The sequence below is a fragment of the Trachinotus anak genome, unplaced genomic scaffold (genome assembly GCF_046630095.1).
Source record: "Trachinotus anak isolate AG129_WGS33_773 ecotype Australia unplaced genomic scaffold, CSIRO_AGI_Tana_v1 ptg000009l, whole genome shotgun sequence".
NCBI lineage: Eukaryota > Metazoa > Chordata > Actinopteri > Carangiformes > Carangidae > Trachinotus > Trachinotus anak.
In genome coordinates this window covers 11,945,307-11,961,138 of record NW_027273860.1, presented here as the reverse complement: position 1 = coordinate 11,961,138, position 15,832 = coordinate 11,945,307, and the positions used below count along the sequence as shown (strand labels likewise).

At 43.9% G+C, this 15,832-nt stretch overlaps 1 protein-coding gene across 5 annotated transcripts in view; it reads right to left on the bottom strand.

The window, feature by feature from the left end:
- sema5a (sema domain, seven thrombospondin repeats (type 1 and type 1-like), transmembrane domain (TM) and short cytoplasmic domain, (semaphorin) 5A) overlaps positions 1–15,832 on the bottom strand; it is a 150,039-nt gene that overhangs the window by 109,459 nt on the left and 24,748 nt on the right. The window contains exon 1 of one of the 5 annotated variants that reach the window (XM_071485359.1): positions 12,268–12,736. The exons of the other annotated variants lie outside the window; for them this stretch is intronic. The gene's annotated coding sequence lies outside the window, so the exon portion shown is untranslated. Of the gene's footprint in view, positions 1–12,267; positions 12,737–15,832 lie in introns of those variants that run through there. 5 annotated transcript variants of the gene reach the window in all.

Below are 15,832 nucleotides of genomic sequence, written 5' to 3'. Positions count from 1 at the left end.
CAAAAGCGGATTATCACAGGGCGACACTGATTTGTATTGTTCAGATGCGCACAGTCAGTGGACAAAGTCAGAACAAATTTAAGTGTGTACGTGCGCGGCAATGTCTTATAACAACACAGCCATTTACGCTCCAGCTGAACACTCCAGCCTGTATTTTGCCTGCATATATTATATATTTGCTTCGTATATTCTTTTTTTTTTTTTTTTTTTCAAGTGAGCATGTGTGAAAACGTGCATATGTCCACATATGTCCATATGAGCGTGCAGATTTCTCTGTCTGCCAATGAATCCTTGGAGGCTTTCAGGCTGCTCGGCTGTGTGGGAAGACAGAGACATGATGAAGTAATGGGTTTCAGTCTCACACTGACCTGCTCTTCAAAACGTAAAGAGAGGAGCAAAAGACTGGAGAGGGAGAGGAGGCGAGAAAGTCGTTTAGGGTCACTTGAGGCAGATTACTAGAGAGAGGTCGGTGACAATGAGAGGAATAGAGGGACAAAGGACGGAGGAGATGCAGGACAGGATGAGGAGAAGAGGTTGGATGAGATGAAATTAGGGTACGGGGCAGCGGTAGAGGAGGGCTGGAGAGGAGTGTTAAAGAGGTTAGTCAGGAACAAAAGGAGCGGCGAGTGCGGAGGAGAAAGGAGAGGATTATCCGATGATGAGTGTAGATGGAAAGAAAGACGAGGACTGAGGAGTTTAGAGGCACTTCAGAGCGAGGACAAAAAGGCTGGAAAGCGTGGCTTTGCTATGAAGAGCTGGATTTCCATAAATAACACACACCACATGCCAGAAAACTACAATTCCTCACATCTCTCCAGTCCACTATGTCATGTGTCTTGAGAGCAGTCCCGCCGAGGTAATTCAATCAGGACATGAAAACAACGGGGTAACAGGCGTAGGGTGAGGGTGGTCAGGCACAGCTGGAAAAGCAACAGTTCCCCTCTTTTAAACTGAAGGGAAAGGAAACACCAGGGGAAACAGAGGTATTCAGAGTATCTGGGACTGCGGTGTCCAGAGAGCTGACTCTACATGGCCTTTCACAGGAGCCACAGCTCCAGGTGCAACACAGTACGGGTCTGTTTAACATCCACCCTGTCTTTTAGTTTCCTCGACCACCTCCACCTCATATATCTCTGTTTTTCACAAAAACATACTTTGGTTTTGTTTTATGAAAGCTCTGATCACATGACTATTATCATCCATCACAGGTGAAATGGTGACAGAAAGGGTGAAAACTGATTCAAACTCACCCTCCCTGACCCGAAAAAGCAGCCTGACACAAACCAGTTCACACAAAAATACCTATAACAACCCTGCTGTTTTTTACAGGCTGGAGGATGTTGCAGAAATTGGCTGAGAAGCAGCTTGAAGTGCTCTGTTTGTGATGTGTTTTTATCCACTCTTATCAACCAATCTGCTGTTATTGTAAAGGGGAAATTGCCTGTAAACCCCCCCCAAAAAAAAACTTCCCCTTTGCTACCTCAAATCCCACAAACTGGAGAAAATGTGGCCGCGTTGATTCATCCTGGGAGCAGCGTGTAAATAAACATAAACAACACAAGGTGTAAATGAGCCTAACAGGGAAGGGGGGGGGAAAAAAAGTGACTTGCCTACAACTGGGCCAGACTGTTAATGCTTGCACTTTTTCTATTAGATGGGACCCCCTGGCTGCCTCATACAATTATGTTATTCTTCTGGGGCCATGAGTGTGGGTGTCTGCATTGTGAGACTGCGTCTGGAGGTGATAAAACAGCAGAAAGCACATAAATAATGACTTAATGATCCCCTCCACCCTTCGTTATAATGATGACGACGGAGTTTTCCAACCCAGGACGCTGGTGAGGGGCGGCTGGAGAAATCCACATGTGGCCTCCAGGTGCGTTTGACTCCAACTCTGTTACTCCTTCATCTCCCAACTCGCCAAAGTGTATGTCCACCTCTACTTTGAGCATCTTTTATTATCCCTCTGTTGCTTTATATCCATCGATAAATGTATGTCCTGTGTGAACATTCATCTTGTTGCAGTTGTGGGAATATGTAACTAATATGTGTGAAAGCTTTCCAGTCTCAAGAGAATGAAACAGCTGGATGATCCGCTTTCGTCAACCCGTCAGAGCTGCATTGGTCTCTGTATAGAGTGCATGGAAGAGGTTATGTGTGGATGTGTTACAAAAAAAAAAAAAAACCAAAAAAAACCCAGAAAAACTGAAAAACAGGTAATTTTGAGTGACAGACTGTGTGGGACCAGATGCTGAATCAGACGTGTGGCTAAATTACAGTCCCGCCGCTGTGGCAAACAGTATTATTTGTGTAATTGTTTCTTTAGGTGCATTCCGCCACCACTGCTTTACAACAATAGCAGTAAATCATGTAACTGTACACTGCAATTAACATCCTTTACCTCCTTCACAGTAATCACACTCTGCAGCTAAATGGATGCAGGTTATTTGTGCTAGAAGTTTTTCAGCCTTATCTGCTGAAGGTGTTTTGTCAACATCTAACTGACTTTTGTAGCTTCTGAAAAGCGTAATTCTGACACGGGAGTTCATTGATTCACACTGCGAGGGAAGAATAAAACTAAAGAGATGAGATAAAGTGACTGTAACCTGCCAATTACTATAATTGCCTCAGTCGATGAACCCTAGACATATGAGAGGAGAGAAATCACACTAGGAGCATGCGTGTGTGTGTGTGTGTTACATACTTTAAAAAAAAAAAAAAAAAAAAAAAAAAAAAAAAAAAGGCAAGAAAAAATATGTATATTTGGAAAGAGAAAGTGTTAATTATGATATATGGGGCTCAGACAGTGGAGCAGAGGGAGAGTCAGCGTGGGTGTGGAGCTCTGCTGATGACAATGACAGGTTACAGTGGGTCTCATTGTGTACAGAGGGGCCTGCCACTGCCTGTGGGGGTGTTTTGGGTGGAAGCGGCTCCGAGAAGCCGAAGCCGCTGTTGATTCGAGCCCATTTACACACGACGCTGCCTTTAAAACTGAACACAAGGGCTGGTGGTGTCTTTGGGTGAGTTACTGCATCCCAACCCTGCACTATGACCTTCCATATCAGGAGGATGGCGAGAGGAGAAGCTTATTTCCCCTCTAGGGATGAATAAAGTATTGTGTTAATGTTATGGTTTTCAGTGCAAAGTGAGAGGGAGGTTTGGAGCTGTAATGGGGTTAAGGGAAAGGAAATGCATCCCACTCTCTCTAAAAACAATCTGAATGGTTAGTAGATCTCCATATTTAAGGATCATGTAACACCAGTAGGGGCATTAAAAAGAAAAAAAGGAAAAAAGAACTACAATCTTAACTCACACAATTACCTCCTGAATATCAGCTGCTTGATGGTCTCTAGCAACAGTTTCCTCTTCGTATTGTGTGCTACAACTCCTTTCTGTGTGCTCTTCTAAAGTCAATAACAAGACGTCAACCCTGCAGGAAGACAGTCCCCTTTCACCCTTAACTGTTGCAGAGAGGGGAGTACTTTTCTACCCAGAGAGCCTTTGGGGAACAGCACGGAGCACAAAATAGATCAGGATGCCAAGGGGGCCTTGCTTCAGAGGGGCAGAGGTCTATTTTTAATGACAACAAGAGAACTGCAACAAAGTGTTGTGCTATGGGAAGTCCAGAGGAAATGTATCCTCTGCGTAGGAGTTCCCCTCCCTCGCTCACTCACTCACCGTGCCGGTCCTAAGAGTTCTGCAGCCGCTTAAGTCAAAAACAACCGCAAAGGCTTCCTGCAACAAAACCCAGTTTATCCTCCATTCATAAAGATTTGACTGAGATGATCTCGGCTTATCCTCATTGAAGAAAACGTTAATTGCTCTTCTGTAGTCCCCTGCTGACATGATGAACAGTGAAAGAGTGTGTGTTTTCCTGCACCTGTGCACCTTTCTCCCACAGCTATATGTATATCTATTCAAAAGGGCGGCAGGGAGGTCGGGGTCGGGGGTTAGGGTCATGTCTGGTCAAGCTGAGGTCAGCCAACAGGAGCAGACTCACCTCTGAGAAAGTGAAACTGGAGCCCTTTCTTTCAGCTACTCAGTCACTCTGCCGACCTCCGGGGGCAAGACACATGCACCTAAGGCCATGTGAAATGAAGATCAGAACTCTTCGTGATTCCTCTTGTACACAGGTATGTTTTTGCTACTGCCTCTGGTTTGTTTATTCTTGGGGATTTATTTGTCGATTTCATCTTCTATCCGTCCATCTCTTTCTTCCTCCCTTTATCTGTCAAATCTGGGTCTACACTGTATGCCGGGTTTAACACAACAGCACGCAGCACACCACCTTTAAATGTGTGTGTACACTGGGATGTGTGTTTTTTAGGTGCTTTGGTGTTTATTTGTTGTGTGAATCTTCTCTTTTATATGCAAGAGCGAAGAGAAAAAAAAAAAAAGAAAAGAACACATCTCATCCCAGAGAGTCTTTAAACAATCCACTTGAGTCCCGACAGGGCAGCGCAGAGGAAGAAGTACAGGCAGCGAGTCAGCACAACTCTTGAACGTAACTCACTTCCCCCACGAGTTCCAGCAACACAATTCTCTTGTTTCATGAACGGCATAATCACACGACTGCATTAGCCAACCAACACTGTCTGTGGAAAAAAAGACACTCCTGTAAATACCTCTAGAATTACTCCATTGTCTTTTACAGCAACTGATACCCTTATCACCCAGGTCCAGTACTGGCTAGACTTTTAATAGACTTAATGTTCCACAACAAAATATTCCTTGAAACCGAACCCCATCTCTTGTACAGTGGTGTTCAACTCCAAATGACCATGTCTTCAAGTCAGCTGTAAAAGTGCAGTCACCAAAAACAAGGTGTTCACTGCTGGCAGACATCCAGGCGGCCGAGTTCCTGACAGAGGGCTCCTTCTTCCTGATGGTTTACTCAAGGAAAAATCAAATGTTCTACAGAAGGAATAATAAGTGGTTTGTTATTCACTGCTGGTGGTTTAGATTGGACCACACATCCTCTCTGTGGTTTCACCTCCAGAACTGAGGCAGCATTGTATCTACGACTGGGGTAGACTACACACTCCCGCTCGCGCTCTACGCAGACCACGAGAGGACACGACTCATTAGAGTTTCACGTCTGGAGGGTGTGTGGAGTGGGTTTGTGTTTGGGGGCAAGGTTTAGGAAGACAATGCAGTAGGTGTGTGTGTTTTTCGTACTTGTGTCACGCTTTTTTTTACTCGGCCTTTCTTTCTAGGGCAGAGGTTTGGTGTCAGACACACACTGAAGTCAGAGGTCCCTGTGTAAATTGCTGCATTGCTGCATAAATGCACTCACCCTACTTAAAGTTAATAGAGACCTCATGCTTTCTAATAACTAATGGTGTACGTCCACCTTTGCTCTTTTTGACTGATGTTCAGTTCTCTTGAATTTAAATTTAAAATTTGCTTCTACATGAAAAACATGCAGATGAGATGGCAGCATTTTTTTTTTCTTTCTCTCAGGCTGCGTTCAGCACCAACAGGCTCCAGCAGTAAGAAAGTACTCAGATCCTTTACTTAAGTAAAAGTACCAATACCAAGTAAAACTCCTGCATTCAAATCTTAGGAAAGAAGAAAAAACTGTATGTGGATTTATTTTCTTTTTTTACTTCCTCTAAGATACTACTACTACTACTACTACCACTAATAATAATAATAATAATAATAATAATAATAATAATAATAATATATGCTATTTTGTGAAATATTGGACAGTTTTAACTCTGTTTGCCTGAAACAGTTATTTCAATGAAATCATATTAGAAGTCTCAAGTGTTGTTGGAACTGCTAACAAACTCATAGACACTGATTTTCTTGACACAAGCCAAAAAAAGTTGGGAAGTACTGTTATAATCCATAATAATGCACTTTATTTTGAAAAGGCCATCATATGTTTTTTTTTTAAGTGTAAAATCTTAGTTAACTCAATTACGGAACTAATAACTGTTAAATAAAATGTAGTGGAATGAAATTCAAAAAGAGAGAGGAACAGGGTAGAATTATAAAGTATTAAAAAAAAGGAAAAAAAAAAAAACTTCAGTGAAGAACAAGTACTTAAAAATTGCACTGAAGTACAGCATTTCCAGCACATGTCACCTGAGAGGCGAAACCCGGGGCACCGCTGCTCATAACCATTAAGTATTGAGTGCAGGGTAATGACTGAAGGCAATTCAGGTGAGCATGTTGACATTTTTGGACTTTAGTAGCAAAAATGTTTGAGTTTCCCAGTGAGAGGAGACTGTAGAGATTTTAGTGAGGACATCAAACTTCAACTATAAAAGCGAGGAGATTTTGAAAAGGGGGGGGGGGGGGGACCACTTCATTGCCTTTGCTTCCTTTTCTCTTCTTTCATCTTGTTTTTCTCTGTCAAATCTCCCTCCTCCCTCTCTCCCTCCTTTCATCTTTCCTTCTCCTGCTGCCTGCCTTGTCCCGTCTCGTCCCGCCTGTCTGTCTCTCTGTCTTTCTCTTTCTACGGTCCTCTAGCACTGACAGATCCGGAGACGGACTACACCACTGTCTCTTGAGAGAGGCTCTTCTCTGTATATTTACCAATTTCCCTCAAACCTGCTCAGCCTGCCTGTCTGCTCCTCAGTTCTTGTATCACCTCTTCCATCTCTTTATACTTCCTCTTCTTTCACCTTTTCTTTTCCTGTTAAAAAGCAGGCACCTCCCCTCTTTGTCTGGGAAACTAAAGTTCTTATCTCTTCACCTCTATCTGCGCTGTCCAATCTCCCTTTCTCTCTCTTTATATCTCTCCTCTGATCTCCCTCCGTATCTCTCTTCCGTTCCCATTTTTCCTGCATGGCTGAACTACAAGTAGTGGGCCGCTTTATCTTTCAGATGGTATCGCAAACTTTCATATAAGGTCGGATAAAAAGAATACAGCACGCTCCGCAATTTCGTTTTCTCATTCATCTGCCGAGGGAAGCATCCTCTTGCAACTTGAATTTTTTTTTTTTTTTTTCGAGGATTTTGCTCTGATTACCCCTTCATAATGATTTCAAAGTGGAGCTAAATGTTTTCATTTGCTGAAGATTAAAGGATTTTCTGTATTTATATCCTCTCACTGATCAAATTAGAGCTTCTCTGGTTGTTTTCCGTGCTGCGATAGATGAAGCTCAGATAGTCCCAAACACATCACATCAAAAGAGCTTCTTATCGTATAATGATATGCTCTATAAAGATAAGACACGGTGATGCACGTCCCATGAGGGAAAAACTCCAACCCACGAAAGACTTTAGCTACATCTCCTCTTGATTCCAGCTGATGTGAAAAACATATGGCAAACACAACATCACATCACACACCTAAATAACACAGCAAGCACGTGCCCATGCACCTGCTTTAACAGTAGGTGCAGGCTGCTAATTTAGCTGTGACTATACATAGCGAAGAGTGTCAAAGTCTCACAGGAGCCAGTCCAGTTTCGCTCTCACCTCAGAGCTATGAGCTGCAGCCCGAAAGAAGACGCTCCTATAAAAGAGAAATATACGAGCTGAGCGCCGCTATCAAATGATCCTCTCATTCATGCTTCACAGTCATTCATCTTCCAGAGAAATACAGCTGGGTGACAGCCCAGAGAGGGAGAAAAAGTGTGTGTGTCTCTGTGTGTGTTTGGTGACAACTCATGACTCATTTCACCCTTCAGATGGCCGTGTGGCACTCAATCAGTCGATAAACAAAGACCAGCAAAGCCTCTTCGCTGCTTCTTCCTCGATCTCTCATTTTAAAATCCTCTTTTCACCTCTTTTCCCCTGACTCATTACACCTCGACACGCACTCTCTCCCCTCTCCTCCTCCTCCTCCTCCTCAGTTGCCCGCTCTCACACCGCACAGCCTCTCGCCAATACAAGTGCAGAAGAGAAGTACAACAAACTCCAAACTTAAATAAGTTTACAATAATCGCTTCTCCTGTTGTCACAGAAGTTTGGATCCATCTCTGTTTAACCTTTCAAACATCCTCTTGGCTTGATCCCCAGTGAAAAAGAGGCTTTGGGGATTATTTAATCGTGACCCAAATAGAGTCTCTCTCTTCTTCCTGCGCCGGCATCGTGGTTAAAAGACAGATCCCTCTGCTATTTGAGAGGGGTTTGAGGTTGTAGTGGAGAGTGGGACAGAGCTAATGTAGTGTAGCAGCGCTGGCGAGTGAAGGCTGGTTTAGCTGCGCTAATTCCCGCTGATGTGCAGACATGCGACTGGATGTTTTAGTCCAAACCACAGACATTCATTCTTGGGTCCTCGCAGCAGAAATAATAGTGCATCAAGGATCACACATCGCTTGCCTGCGCTTCCCCGCCGCTCTGTGAACCCAAATTATTTCCTCCACCTGCCCCTGTGCTGTTTCTGCTGTTTAGCATGCAGTGTGAAATTACCACAGCTTCCCCTGCCTGTTTTACAAGGATCTGTCCCACAAGACAACTGATGTGTGTGTGTGTTTGTGTGTTTCTACACAAGCACACATGCACGTTTCACCACCTCTTTTCCCAGCTCCTCTCCCTACTAGGCAGTCTTCATTTTGTATGTGCCCTGTGTTTTCACTTTCACTCACTACACTCGACTTGTGTGTCCTCATAAAATAAGATTCTTCACAGGTAATAAAGTGTGAATGTGTTTAGAAGGAACAGCACCATGTCTGTTTCATTTTTCAGAGCTGACCTTGACAGCGAGAGATGTAACTCCACTATCTCTGCACGGCTGCAGTGTAGCCGTCATGCAGACTTTTGCGAGGACGCACGACAGATACAATTATGGGCCTGCATTGTGCATCCCACTTGATAGTTTCTTCACGATCTCTATGGCAACCACCATGACACACCATGAATCTCCAGCAGGAAACCTTGAAGTCGCCATAGCAACATCTCACCATCTCACTAAATAAGCAAGAATGGTAGAAAAGAAAAGAAAGAGTTATTTACTTTTACCCTGGCAACATTGTGTGTTATGTAGGGATAGGTCAGAAATGTATCTGAATGCGCTGCTGCTGGCACAAATAACCACAAAACTGAGAAAAGAGCAATAAAAACAAACCCAAATATTTTGAATCAGCATCTTCTAACATGTGGGATGCTGCTCTGAAGCTACCACAGTCTTCAAATCAGAAGTGGCAGGAGGAACAAGGGAAGGAGATAATGGCAAAGTGGTTGTGATGTATAAATAGCCTGTGGTGGTGAGCGGACAAAGCACAGCAGGGAAGTACAGCAAACCACTTCAGCTATTGTTTGAGACTCCGAGTTTACTTGCATAAGAGCAATAAATCATCCACCGAGGAGAATTTGTAAAATCAGGGCTTCCAAGCAATTCACAGCCAATAAAGCCAGATCTTTTGTGAGGCTGTGTGTGCAGCGACAAACTATCCCGAAGCCCCATCTTGCTGGTGTCAGATAAATAAGTAACCAAAGGTCCTTGAAGAGCACCGAGGGGCCAGAGGGTAATAGCTGTTTAGTTTACACACGCATGATAATGCCTTCCACTTTCGCTCCCAACAGGGCTCGACCCCCCGAGGAGAAGCCAAATGACAAAGGTCTGCGACAATGGGCTTGTCATTCAATCGGTTTCTATAGCGACCACACAGCCCGCTGAGGCCACTAAGGTCATTTTCATCATGGAATTCTCCTGGCTGGGACTAATTGCTGTGTTTGTGCTGCTGTTCTGTGTCAGCGCTCGGGCAAATTCCCAACACAGCGCAAATATCAATCACACTAATCATACGCTGCTCTTCTTCACTCAGCGCTGGAATGTGCTGCTGCTTTCCATACCATGGGCTCATCTGGATCTGCTGCTCATCTCTGTTACGACTCTACGGAGCACGACCCAACCAACAATTATTTCCATTATTAATCAATCTTCTGGTTATTTTCTCATTTAATCAATTATTTTTGTCATCGACAGCATTTCAGAAATGAGTGCAAAACACACATCACAGTTTCCCAAAGCCCAAGCTGGAATATTCAGTATTCTTGTTTTATCCAACCAACAGCTCAAAACCCAAAGACAGTAAGTTTACTACTATAAAAGATCATGAAAATCATTAAATATTTACAGCTAGAAGCTAGAATCAGTAAATTACACACAATTTCTCAGTTATCAAAGCATTTTCTGATTAATGAATTGATTAAAAGTTTAGTTTATAAAATGTCAGAAAATAATGTCCCAGAGCACAAGGTGTCCAAAAGCCAATATATATTCAGTTTACACTGATATATGATATGATATGATATGATATGATATGATATGATATGATATGATATGATATGATATGATATAAAGCAGCATATTCTCACACTGGGGACGCTACAACCAGTTGTTGGGAGTTTTTACATTAAAAACTGGCTTCATTAATAATCAAACTATTTGCAGATTAATTTTCTGTGGATCAAGTGATCAATTAATCAGCCAGCCACTGCACCTCTAATGTTGTTTTTTTCTCCATGGAGTGTTCCTCTAGAGCTTCAGCTGCAGTATAAATTGGCAGCGTTTGCCAAAAGGCATCATGTCACATGATTTCTCCTTGATTCAGCACTTTCACACCATCCCTCTCACTCTCATTTAGTTTTTTTTTTTTTCATCTCTTTTCCCCCGAAGGATTTTAGCATCCGAGGTCTAATAAAGGCCTGGACACTGTGAATCTAAAGTGATTCTACCATCTGGATAAGGGTCATTTTTTTGACACTGGTGAGCTCAGAGTGGAGGGACGGACGAGCCACAGCGTCCTCATGGGTCTGGGGCCATACAATCAGCGGAAGCTGACTGTGTTTATCACAACAACTGCTTTGAAGTCCCAAAAGCTAGCACGACCAAAACAACAACAGACCTATGTGAATACCAATGGAATGGAAAAGCGTGTGCATGATGGCCCCAAGCTTGGAAAATAAAAAATAAAAAAACAACACTGAATAAGGGACTTAGTTAACAATTATGTTCACGCACTGTCAGGATCAGAGATAAGCATCCATCCAAACCTTCTGCAGGGACGGTAAGAGCCAGGGACAGAGCTGTGAGCACCTGAGCCACGTGTATTATCTCCTGCCCAACACCAATCACATTTTCACCCACAACACAGGTAGAACTTCTGCCACTGTAAATGTCACGTTCCAATCTTATGGAACACGCTCATTGACGAACACTACATTGGATATGGTGTCAGGACTTTTGTGAGAAAGAAACGCTACAACACATTTAATTTAAAACTTGCTGAATGTAAGAAAAGTTCAAGTGGAGCTTTTATGCAAATAACAAAACATACATAAAAACTTTCAAGGACTCAGCTCTGGCTCTACCATTATGTGAGAAGACTTAAGTATGAGGTGTATGGCTGGAAGGTCTGAGAACCTCACTAGAAATGTTGAGAATAAAAGAGGCTCTGTACATCTAGTTACTGCTATAGAATGTGAGATTATAGTATTATACTGTGCACAATCCATGTGTGTCCTAAAGGGCATGTTCTCTGACGTAATTTCACCTGAGCAAATGGAATGAAAAAAAATTGAAATCATTATGTGGGGTTAGAGGGTGAGAAACACCTTCAAGTCCACATATAAACGCAGCCACTTATAAAACACAGCTTTGTTAGAAAAAAGACTCGAGGAAGGGAAATATACCACAAATAACCAGAAAATGATGTACCTGTTTGAGTTTGGGCTGTCAAGGCACTGGCTGATTTTCAGGACAGGACTATTTTCTTTAAAAAATAAAAAAAATAAATAAATATTAAAGCAAATCAGACCTGTAATGTTTTTCATGCTCCTCTCATAATCTACTTGTGCCCTTGCTGCAGTGAATGCATTAGACTTGTGCTACAGAGGCCGTGGGCTATGATAGCAGACCCTGATCAATTGTCATAATATATTGAAAGAGGAGCGAAAAGCCAAATAGTGCTGTGAATTTATCAAATATAAAGGTTTGATGAAAGCTCACGGCCGTGGAGCAGTGAAGGGTGCACTCTGCCAGCACCACCAAGTGGCCAGGCATGGCAGAGCGAAACGCAAAACTTCTCAAACTGGTTATTTACGTTTGTGGGATTTTGGTTTTGCGGATTAGTGTGTTGTTCCCTGTAAAATGCTGTGATGTTCCCATTCAGCAACATGTTTTCAAGCTCCTCACGGGTACAGCATTAATGACAAGCCAGAGAAGTCAGGCAAGGTATTTGTTTTCTCCCGAAAACAACTAGGCTACCTTGCGTTTGGAAACGGAACGGCTGCATGAGCCTTAGACATATCTTAAAAATAAAAGCCGGTGCACAATCCTTAAGAAAATAGGCTTCGTCTTACCAAGTGAGGTGCCCAGCTCCCGTTCATCTAGTGGAGACCGAAGCAGCGTGTCTTGTCCCGGTGAGAAGAGTGGCAAGAGGAAACACGAAATAAAAAGGAGCTGAAGATGAAATATCCTCAGTTCTGCTTTGTCTCCTCCAAAAAAAAAAAACGACCTCGGTAAACTCCGTCCCTCTCTGTAGAGATTCCTCTGCGCTCTCTCTCGTCCCTCCGGAGTCCTGTCTGCTATTTCTGCCCCACAGAGGAGCGCTCAGTGCCGGTGGCTCCTCGGCGCACGGTTTGTAATCGGACACCGCACTGTCGCGCTGCGCCACAGACAATATGCCTCCGCTCTTTGGAGGGGGACGCGGGTGCGAAAGAGCAACGGCGCCGGAAAAAAACACACACACACACACACACACATACACACAAAACTTTCCTTTAACTAAACAGTCAGTGCTTGTGCAAAAAAAACAAAAAAAAAACAAAAAAAAAAAAGGAATGAAGCCAGGAGCGAGGGAGGCGGGCGGTGCGTCCAGCGCTGCTCTCAGACGCAGCTGCGCATCTCACCAGAAGGGTTTGGATGGCTGAGGAGTGCGCCCCCACTTCGCGCGTCCACTCCAGCAGCGAGGAAAGACGTGGCAGCGGCGCACAGCTGTGCTGCAGGTGGAGGAGACGACTGTACAGCCCACTAACCGCTGCAGCTACAAGTGGGATGACAGACACATGGGCACATTGGAGCTATTTTGACATTTTGCGCCTCAAGGCAATATGGTGCTGCTCTGACTCAGTAAATATAAAGATAGATATTCACCTCTTTTTGCCTGCAAGTCTGTGCTTTCTGTGACAGAAGTGGTGAGGATTCGGTTACAAGGACATTTCAGCAGAGAGGATGTTTACCGAAAGCGAAGCTTGAACCCTGTCATGCATATCTGCAACCAGCTGGCCAAAATTGTGTCTGAAGTGTTTTGTAACTACAACACACAACCAGAAGTGTTTTTAACTGAGGAGAAGGTTCATTCTTCCAGTCAGCTCTGCTCTGAACAACAGCAAACTGTGAAATGATGTGGATGTGTGTGTGTGTGGTTCAGACATTACTCGTGTTGTGGGGACCTAAATCTGTAGATGCATTATGAGGACTTATCTTCCTTATGGGATGTTTTTGGGTTGGGTTTAGGTTAAAGGTAGTCATGGTTAAAGTTAGCTAGATAAGTCTCCAGGAAATGAATGCACATCAATGTAATATCCTCTGAAGTCATGGCGACACGATTTTGTGTGTGCGTGTGTGTGCGTTTGTCTGGGAGAGCAGGGGAGCAAAATAGAGAGTGACAGCACCGTGTTTCTGTGCCTTTGTGTATTTTAATAGTGACATCCGAAGTTCAATTACCCATTTATCCCCTGGTGAATGAACACAGCTTCTATGAAGCTCCAAAAGCCCAAACAGTGTCGTGCACAGCTTTAGGGCTATGACACAAAGTGTGTGTCTGTCTTTTTGACAGACACGTAGCGGAGTCAACAAGCCTGTTAATACGCCTCTTCGTTAAACAGGAACGTGTCTCGGTGAATGCCTCGGCTCCTGTGTACCCACATCTAAATTCAAATCAGGTAATTTTCATAAAAATGTGGCTACCCACGACGGGGAAAAGTAAAGCTGAGATTTACATTCCAAGTGGACTTTGTGCAACTCTGGTAAATGCGTGGGTAACCTTTTTCTTTCTCTCACTGCACGGAGGGAGCAGATCTGTTTTCTTAAAACATCAGAACAGATGGGATGAAGCTATGGCAGGCCAGAGGCAGTGACAGTGCTTGACAAGTATAACGAAGAGACTAAAAGAAACAATAAACTAAGTTGTGATACAACAAACTGAGTCAATCTGTTGTTAGAAATCAAATACAGATTCTTCCACTGAAAGTGCTGACGGACTTAAGACCCTCTTACTCTGCATGCTTTGTTGTCCTGTACAGTAGATGTTTTACTCGCTCAAGGCTCAGAAGCGTAACCCCCAGAGCTGCAGCTAGACGTCACAGTGAGGCTCCAGCGGTCTGAGCCACACCCCAGATTTCATCCGCTATAAACAAGGCAGCATCTTTCAAAGAGCCACCGGTGTTTGTGTGTCCACCTTTGTTGCTCAGCATTCCTGTTTTGATGTCAGCCAAACCAACTCAAGTTGCCAGGCAACCACAAAAATTTCCGTTTCAGAAGAAGCCTATATTTCACCTGGTTGTATATGATCTCAGTAGGGTGTGTTTGTGTGTGTGTCGCCGAGTGTGTGTACATCAATTGTGTTTCATCTTTCAGGTTTTTGAAGAAATTGAGTTTTATATTTTTTTTTGTTGCCTATTCAGTACAGTGACCAAATAATATTTTCAAAGTAATGTCACGATGAAAGAAACTGAAGGCCAACTTTTATCTATCTTTTATCTCCGGAAGAAAGCCGCATACGAGACAGGACAAAATACTAATTTGAGAATATTCCCTGGCATGTCTTTGTTCATTCATAGCTGTGTTGTCTTTTTGTCAACATGTGCACACGTAGTGGTTCGTGTCCATGTTGCGTGTGTCTGTGTACAGTGATGGGAGGAGGAGAGATGCTTACAGCAGGCCAAGCCCTTGCTTTGGTGCCAAACCTCAGTTGACCGTAGCCGAGCCCCCAAATCTCTCTTTCAAACTCACCATCTGTCATGCAGTTTCTGTGCCGTTTGAAGCCCCAGGTCAGCTCACACCTTGCAAACACAGCCAGCCAACCAGTCAACCACTGGGACATGCAACACACACACACACACACACACACACACACACACAGACACATAAATGCAATATTTTCTCATGTGGAGGTTGAGAAACGGGCACACTCAGACGCTTTCACACATGCATGATTGTGCAGGAGTCTGGCCGACTCAGAGAGGTGAGAGTACAGGTGAGCCAGAGACACGAGGAGGAGGAGGAGGAGGGTGGTTTGGTCTTTTACCAGGAGAAAAGAAATGGGGGAATAAGAGCAGGGACAGACAGTGGTAGAGGGAGGAAGAGTATGAAAGGGTGAGAGAGAGAGAGAGATAGAGAGAAGCTGACCAACTGTGAAAGACTGCAGTCATTCCTCACTCTGATCCATACCTGCAGACTCAATGAGCCGTCCCGCGCTGCAGCAGGGCCAAAGCCATGCGATTTCTCAGGCTTACTCAGCCTTACTGCGCCCCTGCAGCAGCAGCAGCAGCAGCAGCAGCAGCATCCAGGGCCTTGTAGTGCCAGGACTCCACGACGACTACTTTCACTGCCACGCTCCACGGGAAGACGGATTGGACAATGATGCTGTAACTGTCACACGGTCAGAGGAAGTATGTCTGCGACAGGAGGGACAGCACTTCCGGAGGTGACAGACTCAGCAAAGAGGGTGAAGTCTCTCTAAGCGCTAATTCATTAGCTAAAGATATCAGTTAATACTTATTGATACTTTGACCCTTTGCACCTTTTTATTTTTAGCCATGCTCAACCAAGTTGGTGAACTTATACCCTGCTCAACATTAGCATGTTAGCGTTGTCAGTCTTATGCTCCCTGTCTTCGCTTACAACATCATTACAGATGCTTAC